This window comes from Neofelis nebulosa, chromosome 2 (assembly GCF_028018385.1).
Source record: "Neofelis nebulosa isolate mNeoNeb1 chromosome 2, mNeoNeb1.pri, whole genome shotgun sequence".
In the NCBI taxonomy this organism is placed as follows: domain Eukaryota; kingdom Metazoa; phylum Chordata; class Mammalia; order Carnivora; family Felidae; genus Neofelis; species Neofelis nebulosa.
The window spans coordinates 186,538,059-186,562,130 of NC_080783.1; the positions used below are offsets into that span (position 1 = coordinate 186,538,059).

The 24,072-nt window shown below is 41.7% G+C and overlaps 2 long non-coding RNA genes across 4 annotated transcripts in view; one reads left to right on the forward strand and one right to left on the reverse strand.

Moving 5' to 3' along the window:
* The first annotated feature begins 4,110 nt into the window (after positions 1-4,110).
* LOC131504824 (uncharacterized) overlaps positions 4,111-24,072 on the forward strand; it is a 39,254-nt gene continuing 19,292 nt past the window's right edge. For all 3 annotated transcript variants that reach the window (XR_009258159.1, XR_009258160.1, XR_009258161.1), the window contains exons 1-2: positions 4,111-4,300; positions 5,032-5,139. This is a non-coding gene — a long non-coding RNA (uncharacterized LOC131504824). The remainder of the gene's footprint in view (positions 4,301-5,031; positions 5,140-24,072) is intronic.
* The window catches only part of LOC131504825 (uncharacterized), a 47,813-nt gene continuing 45,957 nt past the window's right edge, over positions 22,217-24,072 (reverse strand). The window contains exon 3 of the long non-coding RNA XR_009258162.1: positions 22,217-22,498. This is a non-coding gene — a long non-coding RNA (uncharacterized LOC131504825). The remainder of the gene's footprint in view (positions 22,499-24,072) is intronic.

Here is a 24,072-nt window from a genome sequence, read left to right on the forward strand (position 1 = left end):
TCCCCTGCCTCCAACCCCTGGAACCACTAGTCTACTTTTGACCACTCTAGTAGGAGCTTCATATAAGTGAAATCATATACTATTTGTCTTTCTGTCCATCATTCCACCTTAAAAGGATCTAAGGTCACCAATGATCTTCAGTTGTCCCATGGACAATTTTCAGATCTCATCTTACTGCCTCTCAGAAATATTTTATTGCAGTTGACCTGACCCCTGTCTTCTTTCTGAAATACTCTTGCCCTGGCTTTTATAACATCATACTCACCTGGTTTTCCTTTGGTCTCATTATCTCTCCTATGCTCATTTTTAAATGTTGGTGCTCCTTAGGGCTTTGGTTACCATCTCCTTCCAGATGATCCCCACATTTATGTCTCCCTTCCTAATCTTTCTTCAACTGCTTATTTGCTGGCTTGATTTGGATTCAACATGCCCAACACTGTCCTCCTTCTTATGCTCCCATCTCAGCAGCTGTCCCATTGCTTTCCAGTGGTCCTATTCAGAAACTACATCATTTCTCCTCACCTCTAGTCAATCACCATATCCCTGCCCATTCTATTTCCATAACATTTCTCCAACCATCACCTCCCTCTTCATACCCCTGTACCACCCAAGTGCAAGGTCTCACTGTTGCCACACCACCTGGACACTACTAATTGCCTCCCTGGCTTTAGGTTTACTACTGTCCTAACCAGTCTCCACCCGGTAGCCAGAGTTAGCATTGAAAAATGTAGATCTGATTATGTTACTGTCCTGCTTAAAAACTTTCACTAAGTTCTGCTTGCACTTGGGGTAAAGACAAAAAAATTTCCCCTAGCTGATTAACCCCTGACAACCTTTCCAACTTTTGTTGTCACCACTACCCCCTCCTCCATACTGTAGTTTCTTGAAAGTGTCATGCTTCTTCCCACTCAGAGCTTTGTCTTTGTTGTTCCTTCCTGCCTAGAATATTTTCTTTCCCACCTGCCTTGTACCTGGCTAACAACTTATCAATCAGTAGATATCAGCTTAAATTTAACTTGTTTGAGGATGTCTTCCAAGACCCCCAAGACTTATGTCCAGTGCCTCAATATTTATAAATGAACAAACTAAGGCCTCAAGGGGCTGATGGGTGATTATCAGACTACAGGGTTTGTTTTTTTTTTTTAAGTTTATTTATTTGTTTTGAGAGAGTGCGTGAGAGGGGAAGAGAGAGAGCAAAGAGAGAGAGAATCCCAAGCAGGCTCTGCACTGTCAGCACAGCGCTGGATGTAGGGCTCAAACTCACAAATCATGAGCTTGGGACCTGAGCAGGAATCAAGAGACAGTCAGTCCTTAACTGACTGAGCCACCCAGGCTCTCCCATACTGCAGTTTTTAACATAACCTCTAGGTGTCACCCTTGACCTCTGCTTAACCAGGACTTCTCTGGGAACCAGGAATGAGGGGCTGAGTAGGTACAGGGCCTGGCTGGTCCATCCAGCTGGGAAAGGTTATTGGAAGCCCAGCTTCTTCTCTCAGGTCTGACACCTTCTCCATCTGCTCTGGGTCAGCTGCCTTGATAGGGTGACCAACCATTCCTGTTTTCCCAAGACTGAACTTCCAGTGCTCCCAGGTAGTGGAAATTTCAGTGTTAAAACTGGGACAATCCCAGCCAAACCAGGGAAGAGGGGCCAAAATGTTCATATCTGCATGAGACTAAGGTCCAGGTCTTGCAGGAGAGCTTAGCTATAACCCAGCCAAGCTCATCACAGTAACACCACTGGTGTGCTGACCTTGCAGCCTGGTGGTTGTAAGAATTTAGGGACCGAATGTATATATACTTTAAATGAGCATAAAGGACACACCTATGTCTGACAATGCTACCATTGGTTGAATGCCACTGGGCATAACCCATATATATTGTTTCTAATCCTCATAGAAATATTAAGAGTACAGAAGATAATTCCTCTTTTGGAGATGAGAAAATGAGACTCAGAGAGGTTAAGTGACCAGCCTAAGTCACACAGCTATTTAGAAAAATAGTGAAATTTAAACTTATGTCTATCTGACTACAGAGCTCCTGCTATTTTTAATGAATCTATAGCCTCACCATTTCCCTCCTGCTCTGGTCTTCATTTGGGAGTCCAGGGGGGTGTAAGTAGGAGGTAAGAGGCAGGTGTGGGTAGAAGAGATTGAGGAAGAGGCCTGTGGTCAGGTGTATGTGGGGGTCCACATAGCATAGACAGTTTGCCTGTCCACACATAAGTGGGCTCTGCCATCTTGAACTAGGTATGGACATAGCCTGGGGATCTCCAGGGAGGCCCCTTCACAGGCTGTTGTCTTAACACCAAACTGTGTCCTCATTGAGGAGCCAAGGTCATGTTTTCCAGAGTCCAGGACGAACCCAGCCAGTTCTTATTTGATTGCAAATGGACATCGAGACATGGGAGATGCACGGGGAGGAGCCATCAGAGGCTAGCCATAAACTAGAGGGACAGGTGAGGGGTAGGAGGATGGGTGGAATCTGTGAGAAGTGTTATGCTAAGCACTGTGCCTTGCCCAAAGTGTGGGCTCAGTGAATGGTTGCAATTAATGATACAGCCAGTTGCTTCTCTTTCCTAGAGATATTGTAAGGCTGAGCTTTATTTTTGCCTAGGGATTTATTTAGGAATTGAGCTGCTTTTTTATTGTTTTTAGAGGTGGGGGTGGGTGGGGGGGAAGAAAGGCAAAGGAAGAGAGAAAGAGAATCCCAAGCAGGCTCCATGCACAGTACAGAGCCTGATGCGGTGCTTGATCCCACAACCCTGTGATGATGACCTGAGCCGAAATCAAGAGTTGGACACTCAACCGACTAAGCCAGCAAGGTGCCCCTGAGCTGCTTTTGAATACTAAACAAGAGTTTGTTGTGTAGAATTATGTGCAGAGGACTGACTTTGTTTGAGTAGCAGTATGGGCAGAGGCCTAACTGGGCTGGGCAGTGGTCAGGGCCCTGATGAGCATTGGTCTGGCAGCCAAATGTCTACTGTACAGGAGGTTTAATAAGACTTTGGATTCCGTTACATTAAAAAACAAAGAATTTAAACTTCTCTGGCAAGAAGGTGATTTGGGATATGTAGTTTCACTTTATTTCCTTGGTGATGTCCAAAGACTGTTAGGGTACAAGATCTGTCCCCAGATCTGCCCAGCCCCTGGACCTGGTATGGCTTGGTGCCTTGTGGCCAGGTTCTGCCCATGGCTCCACTCTGCCAGTCAAGTCATCAGACAGCTGGAACTTTAGGAAGTCCTCCCCAGAGCTGGGCTCTCTGCTTTTCCCTAGCTGGCCTGCCACCTTCTACCAGAGAACCGGGCCACATATACTGGGCATAAAGGCAGGCTGGGGAAGAGAGAAACTATCAATTATGCAATTAGTCCTTGTATGCAGGACTCTTTTGTCCGACATTCTAAAAATACCTCACATATTCCAATTTAACTAAAGGGAGAAGGATTTTGTGAAACAGTCACCAACAATGTATCATCCCACTGATGTGGGGCCTCTTGCCAGTCACTCATGGAAGACAGTAACTTGGTGCAGTGGAAAGCACGTGACTTTAGAGTCAAACAGAATTGGGTTCTGCTATGTTCTTGCTGGGAGACTTTGGGAAAGTTACACAACCTCTCTGAGTCCTGATTTCCTCAACTGATAAATAGGGATAATAATAATGTCTATGTCACAAGTTTGTTTTGAGGTCTAAATTTGTTATGCAATGTATATAAAGCCTTAAAAAGTATGATATTCATTGAGTATGTATTATGTGGCATGCCATGTTTAAGTGCTTTATAAGCATAGTATGGACTCATTTAGCCCCATGAGTTGTAACTTTCATTGTCTGTGCTTTATATATGCAAAACTGGGATTTGAGAAGCTTGAGTAACCTGCTCAAAGTCCCAGAGCTGATAAATTGCAGACCTAGGATTTGGACCCAGGCAGTCAGGTTCCAGCTCACGTGTACTTAACTACCAAGCCATGATGCCATATGGAGTAGGGCTGAATAAAGAACAGCTATTATGATCATAGTAATTTAGTATTAAGTGCTTTTTATATCTATGGTGCTAAGTGTTAATTATTAGCATATTTGGATGAAACATCTATCCTTTTTGTTCCTATTTTTTCCACAGCCATGGCAACAAAGAGCCTTGCGCTCACTACAGCAGAGCATTCTGCCTTTGTCCGATCCGGTCCGGTGCGTCAGTCTCTGCAAACAACAAAAGATGTGGCCACTGACCGCCTGCCCCTGCTCCCATCAGAGGACCAAGGGAAGCTGAGGCCTCTCTGACTGGAAGCAAGCTAGGAGAGCAGCAGACAGGTACAGAGTGGCAGACTGGGAGCAGGGCTTACAAAAGGGAGGTCATGCTTAATAAGCCTGATTAATTTCTTTGAGTGGCAACAATGCAAGCGGACAGGGGTGAAAGGAGGGACAGTAATTCATCCTGATTCCAAGGCACAGGAACGCTGCTAAAACCAACACAGAGGTTTTGTGGAGATGCTGCTGGGGCCTGGAGGGGCTCAGCCTTGGGAGCAGCTGGAAGGAAACTCAATGAGTGGCTCATGGTGACCTAGTGAAGAGGAAACCCAGAGCAGGGACAGAGCATAGCTTGCCCAAGCCATCTAACCAAGACACCAATCTGATAGGACACTTGCCTGTTAATTCCCTTCCAATGGCTTCCCACTGCCTAAATATTGTATAATGTGAATGATAATGAAATAATAAAAGATGCATTTATTTGATACTTAGTATATAAAGGGTACTTTACAGAGGGGAAACTGAGGCAGAGAGCTAAAGAAACCTGCCTGGACACACATTTAATACACACTGAGACTCCAACCCAGTCTGCTCTCAGGCCCTGTGCTGACTTCCAACTATAGTTCCAGTCCATTTATAACTGTGTTCATTGGTGCATCTCTTCCATCAGACAGGAAGCCCCTCTGTAGCAGGACCCATAACTGACTCAATCTGCAATGTTAGCCCTCAGTAGATGTTGGTGATGCTGAAACTCCTATGTCCTTCGTGCTTCTCCCTCCAAACGTTCTCCCTAGGTGAGTTCATCCATGCTTTTGGCTTCAATTCTCACCTCCTGGAGGAAGACTTCTAGGGAAGGCATTATGGTTGACTCCCTAACTTCAGTTCCACCCCAGATGATTACTGTAAGTCCATCATATTAATTCCATCCTTCTTGCTGGTAATAATCAGCTTAGAAATGGGGCTATGCGCTGGTCCTATCCAGTGAGGCCAAGGGGACATTTGTTGGGGGGGCTTCTGGGAAAGGTTTCCTCACTCCTAGGAGAGAACCACTGAAAGCAACAGTGACTCTTCTTCCTGGGAATATTGTCAAGTCTGGATGTGGCCTGGAACTAATGCAGTCATATTAACAGCTGAGGATGAAGCCAATGGCAGGGATGCCAGAGCGCAGAGCTGGAAGGAGTCTTTGTCCTTGACAGCACTCAGTCTGCCAACCCCAGAGGCCACCCTAATGCTGAACTTCCTCAAACAAGGGAAATTTTAAATATTGTCACTGCTGATACCATTTAGAGTGAGCTTTCTGATATTTGTAGCAGAAAGCATTCTTAGCGATACAACCAGGGAAGCATTATGGCTTTTGTGGTCCCCTTCCTACAGAACAATTTCTTTTTAAATTATTTTTTATGGGGTGCCTGGGTGGCTCAGTCGGTTGAGCATCCGACTTCGGCTCAGGTCATGATCTCACAGTCTGTGAGTTCGAGCCCCGCATTGGGCTCTGTGCTGATGGCTCAGAGCCTGGAGCCTGCTTCCAATTCTGTATCTCCCTCTCTCTCTGCCCCTTCCCTGCTCATGCTCTGTCTCTCTCTGTCTCAAAAATAAATAAAAACATTAAGAAAAAAAATTAAAAATAAATAAATAAATTATTTTTTATGATTGCATTGGCATAAAGATGCGTATATTAATATTGTACATTAAAACCTCTCTTTTAAAGTTTATTTATTTTGAGGGGGGGAGGGACAGAGAGAGAGGGAGAAAGAGAATCCCAAGCAGGTTCCACATAGTGCAGAGCCCGATGTGGGGCTCAAAGCCAGGAACTGAGAGATCATGATGAGCCCAAGTCAGACGTTTAACTGACTGAGCCACCCAGGTGCCTCTAAGACGTCTTTGATTTAAAGGTTTGTTTTTACTTCCGATTTAAAGAAGAGTAAAGCATTTTTTTGTGTGTGGGTTTCTAGAAATATTGGGGAACTAATGTGCCTAGTTGGCCCTGGATACAACTCCCCAATATCCATCTCTAGTCCATACTTCCCTTCTGACCTTCAAACCTTCGCATCTACATACTTATTTGATAGTTCCATGTGGATGTCTTACCTTAAGTTTAACATGCCTATGTTAAATTATGTGTCTGAACACATAATTTTGCACACACCTTCTCTTTGTCCAGTGTCCCCTATCTGAAGAAACTATGCAACACCCAGCTAGTGGCACCAGTCAGAAACCTGGGACCTCAATTTCTCTCACCCCATGCCCAATCCATCACCAAATGCTGTCAATTTTCCTTCTTAAATGGCTCTTAAAAGCATTTACTTGCTTCCACTTCCACTCCTATCTCCACTGCTATTGTCCTAATCCGTGTTCCCAGCATCTCTTGCCTAGATTACTGCCATGGACCCTAATGGTCTCCCTATATCTCATTCTCCCTCTCATTTTTTATCTGCACTGCTCTCAGAAAGATCTTTTTGGGGCTCTTGGGTGGCTCAGTCAATTAAGCGTCTGACGTCCGTTCAGGTCATGATCTCAGAGTTCATGGGTTCGAGCCTCATGTCGGGCTCTGTTCTAACAGCTCAGAGCCTGGAGCCTGCTTCCGATTCTGTGTCTCCCTCTTTCTCTGCCCCTCCCCCATCACGCTCTGTCTCTCTCTTTCTCAAACAAATAAACATTAAAAAAAAAAAAGGTCTTTTCCTTTTTTTAAAATTTTATTTATTTATTTTAAAAATTTTTTTGAGAGAAAGAGCATGAATGAGGGAAGGGCAGAGAGAGAGGGAGACACAGAATCCGAAGCAGGCTCCAGGCTCTAAACTGTCCGTACACAGCCCGAACTGCAAGATCATGACCTGAGCCTAAGTTGGCACTTAACTGACTGAGCCACCCAGACGCCCCAGAAAGTTTTTCTCAAACTGCAATCCCGATCCCATTATCCCCTGGTTAAAACCTAATGATGGCTTCTGTTGCTCTTGTGACAGAGACTTAAACCTTTAGTGAGACCTCGGAGGCCCTGTTTAGCCTGGTTCCTGCCTCATTTTGTTCTCTCATACTCTGCGAGTGTTCTTCCCTTAGCCCCTCAAACACAAAGGCTCTCTCCTGCCATAGGATCTTTGCACATGCTGTTTTTCCATTTTCTACTCCTCCTTCAGTTTAAGTATACTTTCCTAAGGAGGTCTTCACAGACCCTTCAGTCTCCTATGGGCATTAGGCAAGTTTCTTAACTGCCTGATGCCTCTGTTTTCTCATCTGTAAGATGAAGATGATAATAATGCCAAACTCATAGGTTTGTTGTGAGGATTAAATAAAATGATGAATGGGAACCACTGTGGGGTCAGACTGGTGCATTGTTCTGCGTGTACAATTGTCCTGCTCTCTGCCTGGCTTTCTAGATGTGAAAAGTAGTGGAGACCCCCTCCCCAATTCTAGGTGGGAAGCTTGGGGTAAAACAAGCCCTAAAATGTGAGGGTTTCAAGGAAGAGCATCTACACAACAGCACTCAAAAATTTCTAAGTGATTTGGAGCTCCTGGTGGTGCAGCTGGCTGAGCATCTGACTTCTGCTTAAGCCATGATCTCACAGTTCATGGGTTTGAGCCCAACTTGGACTCTCTGCTCTCAGCACAGAGCCTGCTTCAGATCCTCTGTCTCCGCCTCTTTCTGCCCCTACCCGTCTCCTGCTCACTCTCTCAAAAATAAATAAAAACAGGGCGCCTGGGTGGCTCAGTCGGTTAAGCATCTGACTTCAGCTCAGGTCGTGATCTCGTGGTCCATGGGTTCGAGCCCCGCGTCGGGCTCTGCTTACAGCTCAGAGCCTGGAGCCTGTTTCAGATTCTGTGTCTCTCTCTCTCTGACCCTCCCCCGTTATGCTCTGTCTCTCTCTGTCTCAAAAATAAATAAAGGTTAAAAAAAATTAAAAAAAAATAATAAAAATAAAAACATTAAAAAATTTTTTTAAGATGAATGAATTATATAAACAAAATTTCTAAATAATTTGAATGAAACCGAGGAGCTAATTGTGCCAGGGAGTCATTGACAATGCCTGGGTTGGGCTGGAGGTACTCAGAGGAGGGAGAGATCAAAACAACCCACAAAGGTCGGGAGAGAGGGGAGGTCAGCAGGAGCATACCACATTTCTGTCAAATTTCCAAATGGCCTGTAGCCTTTACAACAAAAGATACTGGTTGCAATAGGGTCTGTGTATCAGGCAAACCTGGGCTTCCATCCTTACCCTGTCACTTATGGGCTGGAGGATCAGGAAAGGCACTTCACTTCCCTGTGCCTCAGTTTCCTTATCTATGAAATGGAGCTAATGAACTTACTTTGCAGGGTTTGTAGGAGGGTTAAGTAGAACTTTATTAGTTTGCTCAGGCTGCCATGAAAAGTACTATACAGGCTACCTTAATTTATTGTATGTTGCTTTATTGTACTTTGCACATACTGTTCTTTACAGATTGAAGGTTTGTGTTAACCTTGTGTTGGGCAAATCTATTGGCTCCATTTTTCCAACAGCATTTGCTCACTTTGTGTCTCTGTGTCACATTTTGGTAATTCTCATAATATTTCAAACTTTAATTTAATTATTATTGTATTTGTTATAGTGATATATGATCAGTGATTAGACTTACTGAAAGCTCAGATGATGGTTAGCATTTTTTAATAAGGTATATATATATATATATATATATATAATTTTTTAGACATAATGCTATTGTTCACTTAGTAGACTATATTATAGTATAAACATACTTTTATATGCAGTGGGAAACCAAAAAATTCATTTGACTCTCTATATTGGAATATTCACTTTATTGCAGTAGTCTGGAACTACACCCACAATATATTTAAAATAGGCCTGTACCACAGACTAGGTAGCTTAAACAACAGAAATTTACTTTCTCACAATTCTGGAGGCTAGAAGTCTGAGATCAAGATTTCTAAGAGGTTGCTTTCTTTTAAATCCTCTCTCCTTGTTGATGGCCATCTTCTTCCGGTGTCTTCACATAGTCTTTCCACTGTATGTGTCTGTGTCCTAACCTCTTCTTATTAGAACAACAGGAATATTGGATTAGGGCCAAGTCATAGGACTTCATTTTACCTTACTTACTTCTTCGAAGGCCCTATTTCCAAACATGGTCATATTCTGAGGTAATGGGGGATTAGGATTTCAACATATGAATTTTTGGGTCACATAATTCAGCCTATAACAGGGATATAGACATACGTCAGTAACCAGCAAACAGCAAGGACTCAGTTATGCTAATTACTTTTTTGTCTCTAATGGGAAGAGCAGACAATGGCAGTGTATTCAGAGAGTCCCAGAACTCCATAGATAAATAAAGCTTTCAGCCTTAAGGCACCTCTTGACTTTCTTAAGCACTGGGGCTTTCCTCTGCTCCTTAGGGGTGGGAATTGTGATAAATCACATCATGTCTGAAAGCAACTGAAACTCTAGGAGTTAACTTTATTTTTAGTATATTGATTTAGCTAAAAAAGTCCGAAACATTATCTGCCAATCCCAAAGTAATTCAACCCTGACAATATCTGCCTGCAGACTTTACTAAAATGGACCTATAATTGATCTCAGTAGGTAGCCCAAACTTAACCCACTGAATAATCAGTGTTTACCAAGTGTGAGTTTTTGTGTCAGATGCTGTGGAAGACGCCCCCCCCCCCCCAAAAAAAAAAATCCAGGACACAATCCTTACCTCTGGACCTAGAGGTTTTCATTGGGGTGTTAGTTCCCATCAGGAAAAGATAATAGAAAGCAGCCTCTGATGTAAGCAAAGTGAAGGATCAGACAGTTTGAGATGCCTGTGAGACATCCAAGTGGAGCTGCCCAGGGGTCAGCTGGATGGACACCTGTGGAGCTTCAGAGACTGGTCTGATTTAGCGATATAGGTTTGGGAGGCACTGTAATAGAAATGAAGCTGTGGGGGAGAGTGGCATCTTGGAGGGATAGTATGGCATGTGTGGAGACAAGAGGGCCAAAACCAAGTCCAAGTTTTTTGGGAGAGAGAATCTGACTGGCCCAACTTGAGTCCAATCAGCTGAGGTTAAGGGGTCAGAGTCAAGACAGATCAACATGGCTGCCAAGCCCCAGGGTCCCAACCTTGTAGGTAGATGGGGGAGAGGGCATTCTTTGAGAAGGCAACACACATTGTCACTGCTGTTAACCCCTCTGAGAGACTGCAGCAGGCAAGATGTGCTACCAGGTGGCTCTGGCCAAAGTAAAGCTGTGAATGCTGAAACCTCCCTCAACAATGGAGGCTGGGATGTTCAGAGAGCGTGGACAGGACTGGAAAGAGTTTTTATTCCCTTATCCCTTCTGTTGGAAGAATAATAGCCCCTCAAAGAAACCTGTGTCCTAATCTCCAGAACCTGTGACTATGTTATATTATATAGCAAAGGGGAATTAAGGTTGTTAATCAGCTGACTGATTATTGAGGTGGGCCCAATACAATCAGAAGGGTCTTTAAAGAGTGGAAGACAAGGCAGAAAAGGAATCAGAGTCAGAGAAGAGGATGTAACACCAGAAGCCATGGCTAGGGTAATTCAATGCAAGAAGGATTCAATCTACCATTGATGGCTTTGAAGGCAGAACGGAGCCATGAGTCAAGGAATGAGGACTGCCTCTGGCCGCCAAAAAAGCAAGGAAATGGATTGTCTCCTAGAGCCTCCAGAAGGACACAGCTCTGCCAATAACCTTGATTTTAGTTCAATGAGACCCATTTTGAGCTTCTGACCTCTAGAACTATAAGATAACAAATTTGTATTGTTTGAAGCTGTTAATTTTGTGGTAATTTTTATAAAAGCAATAGGAAACTAATACACCCTCCTGGCTATCTAATTCCCACAGGGGCAACAGTAAGAGTCACTTTTCGATCTATGTTTCTTTTTATCCCTTTGGATTATTCTCTATTTTCTCTAAGATCTGCTACACTTTTCCCAATTTTCACCCAGGCAGAGGCCCCTTTGAGGACACTGCTGAATCCTGAAGCCCAAGAACATGCCTCCCCAACACCATTTATTTTTTTAAGGACTGTCCCAAATGCCACCTTTTGCTTGAATCCTCATCATTTTTCCCAATGGATAATCTTTCTTCCTCTCAATTCCTGTGGCAAACCCCTCACTGAGACACTTGTCATCCTGTCTTCTACATTCAAGGCTTTGTCTCCACTCTTCTAGGAGCTTGTATCTGTTTATCCTTAGCTGTTTTAAATCACCAGCCTTTGTAATTAGGGGAAGGCATGTACTTGGTTCCCAATTTGGGGAAGAGCTCAGCAAGAGATAAAGAACAGAGATGTGTTGTTCCCCTAGGACTCTAATCTCAGCTCCTTGCTCCTGCCAGTAGATGATGTCAACCACCAGGAAAAGACAACAATACATCCTGTGTTGAAGGCCAGCCAATAGCTGTTTTACTCACCATACTGGCTATCTCCTGTACTTTCTTCATACCTTCTAGGCCCTCCTTTGACGCCACCATTGCAGGGAACCAGCTTCACACAAATGTCATGTGACAGCACCTCATCTCGGCTTCTCCATATATCTTACTTGCTGTCTCAGAGGTTCTGTAAGAACCACCTGGCATTCAAATTATGGAAAGAGCCTAAATGTCCATCAACTGATGAATGGATAAAGAAATTGTGGTTTATATACACAATGGAATACTACGTGGCAATGAGAAAGAATGAAACATGGCCCTTTGTAGCAACGTGGATGAAACTGGAGAGTGTGATGCTAAGTGAAATAAGCCATACAGAGAAAGACAGATACCATATGGTTTCACTCTTATGTGGATCCTGAGAAACTTAACAGAAACCCATGGGGGAGGGGAAGGAAAAAAAAAAAAAGAGGTTAGTGTGGGAGAGAGCCAAAGCATAAGAGACTGTTAAAAACTGAGAACAAACTGAGGGTTGATGGGGGGTGGGAGGGAGGGGAGGGTGGGTGATGGGTATTGAGGAGGGCACCTTTTGGGATGAGCACTGGGTGTTATATGGAAACCAATTTGACAATAAATTTCATATATTAAAAATTTAAAAAAAAAAAAAAAAAAAAAGAACCACCTGGCATTCATATTGGTGCACTGGGAAGTGTGAGGGTTTACCACATCATGAGACAACCCTTGACCAAAAGGAGAGGGGAGTTGAAGGATAAATGCTCCCTCCTCTGGCATATGGGCAGACAATTTTGAAGTGGTTTTTCACAGCTCTTCAGAAGGTTCCAACAAGATCAAGCCCCAGTTTCCATAGCTGTGATCAACTCAGGTATGCCCTCTTGAATTAGCTTTCCTTCTTTTGTGTTTCCCTCTCACTAGTCCTCTACTTTGGTCCCTTGGATTACCTCCTAAAGTAAACTATCTGCATGTGAACATGAGGTTGTACTTTCTGGGGAATCCAGCCTATGATGCCTACCTTGTGGTTGGAGTTGCACTTGTATCACATGACTGGACTGACCAATGTTAAGCAGCCTGAGGCCATTTTGAGTGTCAGCCTTGTAGGTCTGACCCCAAAACAGAATCTGTAGGAATCACTTATCTTCATGTACCATCTCACCTAGATGCAGCAGCCTCTGAGTTCCCTTTTTTTGGACACATTTTGTGGACTAAATGCTAAGCCATCAATAATTTCAACAAAAGTATAAAGAGACTCAGGCTATACCTTACTCATTTTGGCATCTTCTGTAATTTATTACGTGTATCAGGTGCTCAATCTGAACAAGCTGAAGTACCACACCTATTACATAGCTCCTTTCAATGTTTCTGGAGAAATGGTGGGTCTTTTTGCCTGCTCCTGCCTGACACATACTGTATAATAACAATATTTATTGAGTACTAATTACATTTCAGATATTGCTTTATGCACACTATCCTAGTTTTATTAACAGCCTTCCCTGGTAATAGGTACTCTTAATATCTCTATTTACAGATGTGAAAATTGAGGTTCTGAGAGGTTAAGTAATTGCCTAAAGTTGTACAGTAAATAAATAGTAGAGCCAGGATTTGAATTCAGCATTTCTGAACCCAGAGCTCATTCTTTTTTTTTTTTTTAATTTTTTGAAAGTTTATTCATTTTTGAAAGAGACAGAGAGAGGCAGAGAGAGAGGAAGACACAGAATCTAAGCAGACTCCAGGCTCTGAGCTGTCAGCACAGAGCCTCACACAGAGCTTGAACCCATGAACCCTGAGATCATAACTGGAGCCAAAGTCATATGCTTAATCGACTGCGCCACCCAGATGCCCCTCAGGGCTCATTCTTAATCACAATGATCTACTGGTAAGAAAACAAAGACTATTAGGGGCGCCTGGGTGGCTAAGTCAGTTAATATGTCCGACTTTGGCTCAGGTCATAATTTCATGGTTCGGGTTCGAGCCCCGCATCGGGCTCTGTGCTGACAGCTCAGAGCCTGGAGCCTGCTTTGGATTCTGTGTCTCCCTCTCTCTCTGCCCCTCCCCTGTTCATGCTCTGTCTCTGTCTCAAAAATAAATAAACGTTGAAAAAATTTAAAAAAAATAAACAAAGACTATTAATATAAGGATAGACATCAATGTGATAGAATTGAGAGCCCAGAAATAAATCCATATATATATATATATATATATATATATATATATATGGATTTTTATATATATATATATATCCATAATATATATATGGATATATATATATATTAGGGAGCATTGGCTCCCTAATCCATGGGATGAGGTCATTATTGTAGAAATAGCTAAGTGGAAGCCCCTGGAACTTCCTCTTTCTGCCAAGATAGTAAATCAGAAGCAATGCTGAATTTTAGGGGGAAATGCAGAGATTAGTGCAACATCAAATACTTGAAACATGTAAAAATGGTGGTATCTAGCATACCCGCATTTGATTCACTCATTGGCCGGGGAAAAAGTAGAATAGACATTGGAGAATGACTGTAGATTTCAATAAACTTAATTAGGGTGTGACTTCAATTACATGTCCTTTTATAAAAGAGATGTTTTACTGGAATATATCAAGAGCCCCTAGCACGTGTTATATGACTAATGCTTTTTTTCTCCATACCAAGTTGTAAGAACAACCATAGTGGCTTACTTTTACCTGGCATTGTCAATAGTACACGTTTACTGTCTGTCTCAGTGCTATGTCAGCTCTCAATCTCTGCCATATCCTAGTCAGCAGAGATCTTGAATGTCTTGATATTCCACAAAACATCATTCTTGTCCATTATGTTGATGATATTATGCTGACTGGATCTGAGGATAAGAAACTAGCAGTTAATTTGGAAACCTATAAGATATATATAAACATGAAGTGTGAGAAAAATCATAGGGTCTGCCACCTCAATGAAGTTTCTGGGAATCCAGTAGACTGAAGCATGCTGAGATATCCTTTCCAAGGTGACAGAAGAGTTGATGGATAGCCTACCATGACAAAAGAGTTACAATGATTGGTAGACCTTTTGGTTGGTAGACCAACATATTTTGAGTTGGAATCATCTAAGGAATCACTCATAAGGCTGCCATTTTAAAATGAGGAACAGAGCAAGAAAAGGCTCTGCAACATGTCCAGGCTGTAAAGTAAGATGCTCTTCTATTTGGTCCTTATGATCCAGCAGATCTAATGATACTCAAGGGTCTCCAGCAAATAACAATGGTGAATAAAATGTTAGGTAAGCACCAGTAGGAGAATCACAGTATAGACCTCTAGGATTTTGGAGCAAATATATGACCTTTCATCATCCACCCCAGTCCCATGTTTTTTTTTTTTTTTTAACGTTTATTTATTTTTGAGACAGAGAGAGACAGAGCATGAATGGAGGAGGGTCAGAGAGAAGGAGACACAGAATCTGAAACAGGCTCCGAGCTGTCAGCACAGAGCCTGATGTGGGGCTCGAACCCACGGACTGCGAGTCGTGGACCTGAGCCAAAGTCGGCCGCTTAACCGACTGAGCCACCCAGGCGCCCCTCACCCCAGTCCATGTTTAATGAACTCATGGAAAATGTGGCTATGATAGTAGGGATGAAAATTCTTCATGGGCTCAAAAACATGGACTGCCCCTTAAGGAAGCTGACTTGACTACTGTTGCTTTTGAGTACCTAATCTGCTAACATGATGTTAACACTGAGTCCTCAATATGGCAGCATTGCCTAGGGGGAAAACCCAGCTACTTGATAGCAAGCTGAATACATTATATCTCTTCCATCATGGAGAGGTCATAAATTCATCCTCAGGGGAATAAACATTTTATGGATATGGATTTTCCAACCCTGCCTGTAATGTTCTCTCAGCTCCACATCTGTAAACTTTCTTGAGAATGCTTTATCCACTGTCATGGTATTCTGTCCATGAGCAGTGGGCTCATACCCAAGGAATTAACTAGCCTTACTACATATATCACCTAGAAGTAGCTAGCTTAATGAAAAGGTAGAATGGGTTACTTGCCAGCATTTTCTGCCCAGAAGTCTCCTCTGCTCCCTTATGTCACCATCATTAAAAAGAGTTGCCCACTGGGGCGCCTGGGTGGCTCAGTGGGTTAAGCGGTTAAGTGTCTGTCTGATTTTGTCTCAGGTCATGATCTCGCAGTTGTTGATTTGAGCCCCCGTATCAGGCTCTCTGCCCTCCCTTCCCCGCTTGCACTCTGTCTCTCTTTCTCTCAAAAATAAACAAATATTTAAAAAAAAAAAAAAAGAGTTGCCTATTAACATTCTCAGGTGAATGATTGTTACAAAAAGTATTAGTGGCATTAACTTTAGAAAAATTGTCAGGGTGCCTGGGTGGCTCATTTGGTTAAGCAACTGACTCTTGATTTATGCTCGGGTCATGATCTCAGGGTTCGTGGGATCCAGCCCTGTGTTGGGCTCTGCGTTGGCAGTGTGGAACCTGCTTGGGATTCTCTCTCTCTCTTCCTCTCCCTGCTCTTCCCCCATGCGTGCTCTCTCTCAACATAAATAAATAAACATTAAAAAAAACAAAGAAAAATTGTCAAAGGAGCAGTAGGTGTAGTTCTTGGGTTACCTACAACCTGTACTTTTATACATTAAACTTATACCTCTAAATAAAACATTTTGCACATCTGCTGATAAGTGAACATATTGATCTGTTACATTGTGGCAAGCAACAGTTTGATTTTGCCGTGTTTGTAGGTGCAGCACTATTAGTCCAACTTTAAATATTTTGTGCATTTTACTGATATTTTACATAAATAAATTGAAAATGGAAAGATGAAATTGCTGATAGTGGTGATCAAATGTATGTATCTTATAAATACATTGCAGTTGGGATGGCTACCAAATGGTTAACCTGAAAGTGCTAACTCTTTATTTTCATTTGGATGTCCATTAGTGTTAACTTGGTTTATTTTGTGTCTTATTTTATTTTATTTTACAGAGAGAGAGTGCCAGTGGGGTGGGGGGGGGGGGAGAGAGAGAGAGAGAGAGAGAGAGAGAGAGAATATCTTAAGCAGGCTCCATGCTCAGCGTGTAGCCTTATGCATGGCTCAATCTCACAACCCTGAGATCATGACCTGAACCGAAGTCAAGAGTCAGACTCTTAACCGACTGAGCCACCCAGGTGCCCCTTTTTTTGTGTTCATTTTAAGGGGCAAAAAGTATATCTGCATATATATTTGCTTATTGAGAATAGAGCTCCTTTCCCTTCTTTGATAAAGTTAAATTTTCATACATTTGACTTTGATGCAAGATTTTATGAACAAATCATGAATGAAAATAGGATACTTACTACTTATACGTTTTCCTTGGACACTGATCAAAACTGAAAAGGAACCTTGAGGGGAATAGAATTTTTCAGATTGTAAAAGCACCACAATAATATGAGAAGATGTATGTTAGTAATCATTTCATGATGTACATAAATCAAACCATCATGCTGTAGCCCTAAACTTATACAGAGATATATGTCAATTATTTCTCAATAAAATTGGAAAAAATATCATACAGTTAATAAAATTGCATGACAGGGCTCAACAACAACAACAACAACAACAGTAGTGACTCCTGTTGAAGCACTTGCTGTATTTCAGGCTCTATGCTTACTATGCCACAAGTCTAATCTCATTTGATTCTTACAGTCATTAATTGAAGAAGTAGTCAATATGCTGCCCCTCCATTTTATAATATAGCATCCTAGAGTTCATAGAATTAAAATGATTCATCTAAAATCACAGAGCCAGTATGCAGAGGCATTTGTTGATTTCAAAGCCCATGTAGTAATCATTACCTTGCATTACTCTCCTGTTTGCTCAACAGGCAAGTTTGAACAAGCCTCTTTTATAGTCAGATTATGACTAGATAATAAAATCTGTGTAAGAAAAAAGGCAAGAATCTCTCTGGTGGTACAAATAGTGTTTTCAGGAACAGGAAATAGTAAACTTATTGATAATAGATATCTTTCCCATTTGTAATGTATTGAAAGGGTGACAACAGAACACCCAAGATATTACAGGTTACTGATACGACATTTTGCAGAACATTGAGGCTGATGAAATATTTGATTTGCTCACCTGTAATGTATATAAGAATGTTCTGGGTAAATAGAACCAACAACACAATAAATAATTATTATAACATCATTGCCATATTATTATCTGTCCCCACCTTAAGACTGAATCTGAATTAATGTGTGCACTCTTTTCTCTAATTTGCTTCTTACAGTATGAAAGCAGCCCTTTTCTAAACAATCTAAAGAATAAATGTTTAAGAAACTGAAAGCACTGTGTTAGCCAATAGCCCCTGCTGCAGTTATTTCACTTGCAGAAGCAGAAATGCAAACCTAAAATGTTGACCAAATGATAAGATGCCAGAAAGGGCTTTTAAAAAAGACCACCGGGAAGCAGCTGGGTTTCTGACAAGCAGCATGATCCATCTGGAAATACATCAATTACAGGAGTAAATGAATATAAGGAAGGAGTAAGGAGAGAGAAGCATGTTCTAATCTTGGCTAATCTTCAACCTGGAGGAGCCAATAAAATTTTTAGAGACAAAGCAGAAAAATCAGAAACTGATGGCCATGGAAGCTTAGAATATAAGATTGATTAGATTAAATCTGAGTAAATTTTGGTCTGTTTTTCCCGAAGATCTTTTCTGGAAATGAATATGATTTGTATTTGACAGTTGAGAAGAAATAATTAATGTATTTATTTAGTCACCAATCACATACCAGGTGCTGGACATAATGATTCCTGAGTGAGATTTGAAGTTGTATACAATTTATGGGCCATGAGAGGGATTGGGAGGAGTGTGTGTGGGGGGTTATGGTTTCAGGCAGAGGGAACAGTATATGCTGAGGGACAGAGGAAAGGCCAATGTTGATGTTAAAGGAATAATATTCTCTGTGTCCTGGGAAAAATTGCTCTTCAGAAAAAAGTCATGGCTCATTTTTACTTTCAGGATGGGAACAGCATTCATGGCACACATAGATGGTTCTTATTGTTGAGGAAAACAATGTATGAGTTTTAGGAGGGACGAGGAATGGGTAGGGGAGAGGAGGACTGGAGAGAGCAGAACTGATCTGCCAAAGAAAGCAAGAAATGAGAGGAATTTGGAGTTTTGGAGCAGCTAGGGCAATAGGCCTGGGCAACTTGGAGAGAGTAGAGCAGTGAGGAGAAGCACTGAAAAGATGGGAAGGCTAGGTCTTAGGAAGAGCCTTAGGCAAAAGAAATCATTGTGAGCTGGAGAACAGGAGAATGAGTGAGAAGGAAAACATGGGTCCTTCCCAAAGGATGTACAAAACACTGGGAGGGCCTAAACTTCTGCATTCCTTGTGACAGTGTCTTGAGTAATTTTTATTTGGATATTAAAGAGTAACCCCAGCAGACTGGGAGACTCAAGGTGATAGTTGAATTATACCTATTTTGCTAAGTTGACATCATCTTTTATTTGTGAGTTTTGGCTGCTTTTACCAAGTGGCAAACAAAACTTTGTTCTTAAGGTTCAGCAACTTATCAGCTCCATTTTTTAATACAGTAAAACCTTGGTTTGTGAGCATAATTTGTTCTGGAAACATGCTTGTAATCCAAAGCACTGGTATATCAAAGCGAATTTGGGCCATTGGCTCAGTTGTGATCATGTGACGTTCAGCGTCACGTACTACTTGTGAGAAATCGCTCACTTATCAAGTTAAAATTTATTAGAAATGCTCTGGTCTTGTGGAACACTCACAGAACAAGTTACTCGCAATCCAAGGTTTTACTGTATTTTAAAATAATTTAAGTTGGTGATTTTGTAATTTACGTTCTGAGTATAAAATGTTTTGGGGGCTCCTGGGTGGTTCAGTCATTTAAGCATCCAACTCTTGATTTCAGCTCAGGTCGTGATCTCAAGGTCATGGAATCAAACCCCACATTAGGCTCTATAAGTTGAGCTCTTGGTCCAAGAGGCTGTTCCATGTGAACCTGATGGGACATGCCTTGGGCCACCCAATGCCCTTCTGCATGCTAGATAACTACTATGATAGGTTTTCAATAAATACTTATTTACTGAATGAATCAGCAAATTCATGAATACTACTTTGTTTCCTTTATTTGCTTTTTAATTTGGCATCAATCAGTAATTATATTAGTCATGTTACTAACAGGTGTCTGAAACTTTGTTTTGACTTTTCTCTGTGTTTTACTTTATAGAATTTTTCATCCATATGGATGAAAAAGTCAGCAAAACTATCTGACCCTTGAACAACTGTGTTTAACTGAGTGATTTTAGTCCAAGGAAAGATTAATTATATTTGCTCTTTCACTACATACTACCAAAGATTAGTTGGCATAAAAGTAAAACAGATGAGACAAAATTATTAAGGATCATCAAATAATGGTGGAATTTTGGTCACGAGAAGTTTTTTTTAAAAAAATATATCTTAAATCTAGATTTTTACCCAATTTTTAAGTCAATAAAGTTGGCTTATATGTTGTTGCATCCTTTGACCAAATGTTTGCACCTTTTGGGTTTAAAAGGCCAAATATTTAAGGGTCACCCACCAGTGTAATTGCTTTGTCTTTACCTCGGTCAACAGAACCTGCTGAATCCTTCAGCCTCACAGAGGATGGAGGAAATTTTCACAGGGAATCCTGACCTGGAGAATATAACATCCTTTGTTCCCTGTTGTAGCTGCAGCACAGAAGCAATGCCTGGCACTTAGCAGGCATTCAAAACATATTTGTTGAATAAATGAATGAGTGAATAAATCTGTTTACTCATCATAATCATTCAGATGGTAAAAGATTTTCCAGATGCCTAAATAGGAATAAATGCATAAGTAACATTATCTGGCAAAAATAGGGAAAGTCTGAATTATGCTAGCATCAGTCTGACAAATGGAGTGAACTACTGTGTTATTGTTTGTTTGCTCATGTTTAAATTTTCTTCACAAAAATATAATTTTTGTTTTACAACTGTGTGGTCAATTAGAGGTGTGACTGATTCTGTGGACTGGCTCACTCAACATCTGTTCTAGTCTCATTATAGTGTGTCTTCCTGGAATGCTGAAAACTGAAAAGCTTAGGACGACATTTTCCAGACTCCTTTGTTGCTAGGATTTTGGATGAGATATGGGTTTCTTCAGTCAAATGCATTCACCTGGGACCTGAAAATGAACTGAGTTAAGAGGGGAAAGAAAGGGAAAATCTGAGGCATCTATCTTGCTGGTCCTGGTGGTTTAGAGGCAAGCAGTTTGGTTTAGACCTGGAAGCAGAGGTTCCTTCATTTGGCAGGTAGCTTCCTGATATGGAAAAGGTGGCATGGTTCCAGAGCTTGTGACTACTAGTGGCTACTCTCTGATTCAGCAGGTAGCTTCCTGTTCTTGGCAGGAACAGCAGCTTCCTTCATAGCCCAGTTCTATGGTCTGGCTTAGAAACTGCTCCTGGAAGATCAGCCTAGAGTTTCTTTAGCCCATCTAACAATATTGTAAGCCATTTGATACCTTACCTTGCAGTAAATCCCTTTCTGCCCCCAAGGAATAGTTGTTGTTTTTTTTCCTCTGCCACTGAACTTTACCTGAAGCAAGGGGCTGAGAATTACTGTACAGCTGACAAAATTATTTATTACTATATAGATCATTAGGATACAGATGTACTTTAATATTTATGAAATTTCACATACTTTCTTGTCCGGGAACTCCAGTTTCAAACAAAAATGTGTGCTCCTGAAATAGTCTGTACATTGATTTAAAAAAAAAATCCTACCAACTTTGAATTTTATTGAAGTACTCTTTTGTGGTTAGTTAATGCTATTAGGACTGCGGTTTGCATTCTACTGAATGCATTCTACTGAATGTGACAGAATTCTACTGGATTTAAGCAAAAGCAAAGTGAATTTATATAAGGATACAGGTCCTCTCATAGAATCCAAGGTCAAGGATGCCTCTGGGCCTCAGAAATGTCCTGGAGCCAAGGACTGCAGTGCTACAGAGAACCCAGGAAGCCCTCTCATCATTGTTTCTCTGAATATCTGCTTCGTTCCTTCTCACTACTAACTTTCTCTGCATCCCAATCAAGAGGGTTAAAAAAAGGATTCCATCTCCACTTATATACCCTCCCTTTAAGAGGACAAAAGACTGGGATGCCCAGGTGGCTCAGTTGGTTAAGTGTCCTACTCTTGATGTTGGCTCAGGTCATGATATCACATTTTGTGGGTTCAGACCCCGCATTGGACTCCACACTGGCAATGTGGAGCCTGCTTGGGATTCTGTCTCTCCCTCTCTCTCTGCCCCTCCCCCTCTTGCTCTCTCTGTCTCTCTCTCAAAATAAATAAACTTAAAAAAAATTTAGGGGCACCTGGGTGGCTCAGTCATTTAAGCGTCCAACTTTGGCTCAGGTCTGATCTCACCGTTCATGAGTTCAAGCCCCACATTGGGCACTGTGCTGATAGCTCAAAGCCTGGAGCCTGCTTTGGATTGTCTCCCTCTCTCTTTGACCCTCTCCCACTCACACTCTGTGTCTCTCTCTCTCAAAAATAAATAAACATTAAAAAAATTAAAAACAAAAGAGGACAGAAGACTGAAGTAGGGATCTCCTAGATTTAATTCCAGAATCTTGAGGAAAGACTATGAGTAGCCTACTTCAGTCAAGTGCCGAGTTCAATTAAGTTGGACAACTCTAGAGATTGCCATTCATCCTGTTTTCTATTCAAAATGCACCCATGGAGCACAACATTTTGTAGAATAGGATGTGAATCATGCCACTACCTACCCTGTACCAATCAGCTGGAGTCTGGAGTCAGTCCTGTTGTGGGCACCTGGCGGTGGATGCTCTGCTCCTGGAATCATGTAGATTGTCGGTAAAGGGAGGTGGATCTGTAGGAAGGGCAAATTGTCATGTATGTGGGAATTATTGGGAGCTTAGGAGACAAGCTCACTGATGTTTATTATAAGAATGATATATTGATCTTAACTATATTAGACCGGCTGTAGGCAAATTACAGCCCATAGGCCTAGTTTTTGTAAATACAGTTTTATTGGAACACAACCACACCCATTTGTTTCATGTTGTCTATGGCTGCTCTTGTTCTGCACCAGCAGAGTTCTGCAGTAGCAGCAGAAAATATACATTTCACAAAGCTACAGTATTTACTATTTGGTCCTTTACAGAAAAAGTTTGTTGACTCCTGTTAGACTCCTGTTACTCAAAATGAGGTCCCTAAGCCAGGAGTCTCAGTATCACCAGGGAGCTTGTCCGGCCTCCACTTGGAACTATTGAATCAAAATCTGATTTTTTTTTTAAATCCATTGAGGCATTTATTTGCATGTATGTATTACATCCCTAGGAAAAGAAACCCAGGATTTCCCCTCTTCTCTGTTTTCGTCTTGCCTTTTTATGGTCCATGACACTAGCTGTCAGTATAATGAAGCCAAATCAAGGGGATAGGAGCAGGTTATTCTACCATTTTCCTAGATCTTTGAGTTGCATATCAAATATGGGGCTGATTACTCCATACTTGTTTAACCTGCTCATGAGGTTCATAACAACTTTCCCAGCTCTGTGATCACCAATCGTTTCAAATTCATCAATGTAACCATGTTTCAGCATTACAATTAGAAACTGGACAATGACTTCGGAGCATGGCCTAATAAGAACCTAGTGTTTGCCTCTCTTCAGCATTGTTGATATTCTTGACAGCATCAGTCAGGACACTGATATGCACCATTATGACAGCATGGAGAGATGGCATAGACAGAGCCTGCTTTTTAACAAGATCCCCAGGTGATTCAGAGGCACATTAAGGTTTAAGAAGCACTATATTAAACTCCTCAGTGGGCATAATCAATACTATTGAAAGTTGCGTTTCACACAAGCCTCTTTTACCCCGTGGGACATGATGTAATCCCCTAGGCACATTAGACTAGTGTGCCACTATCTCTGGATTTGATGTAGTGAATTTTTTAATGTTTATTTATTTTTGAGAAAGAGAGGCGGTGGTGTGAGAGAGAGCACGGGGGAGAGGGGCAGAGAGAGAGGGAGATACAGAATCCGAAGCAGGCTTCAGGCTCTGAGCTGTCAGCACAGAACCTGATGCGGGCCTTGAACTCAGAAACCATGAGACCATGACCTGAGCTAAGTCAGCCGCTTAACCGACCGAGCCACCTAGGTGCCCCTTGATGTAGTGATTTTTTTTTTTTTTTTCTTGGACTGTGTCAGGGCACAGTATCATTACCATCAGCCAGAATCAGCCTGGACAAAGAGATATCTGGCTACAGTTTGTTAGGTGCCTACTCATTCATTCAGTTGTAACTAATATTTATTGAGGGCATACTCTGTGCCAGGTACTGAACTACAAACGGGGGCAAATTGGCACAGTCTCAGCCCTCATAGTGTTATGAAATGTAGTGAAATTATTTTTATTTGAGAGAGAGAGCGAGAGAGCAGGGGA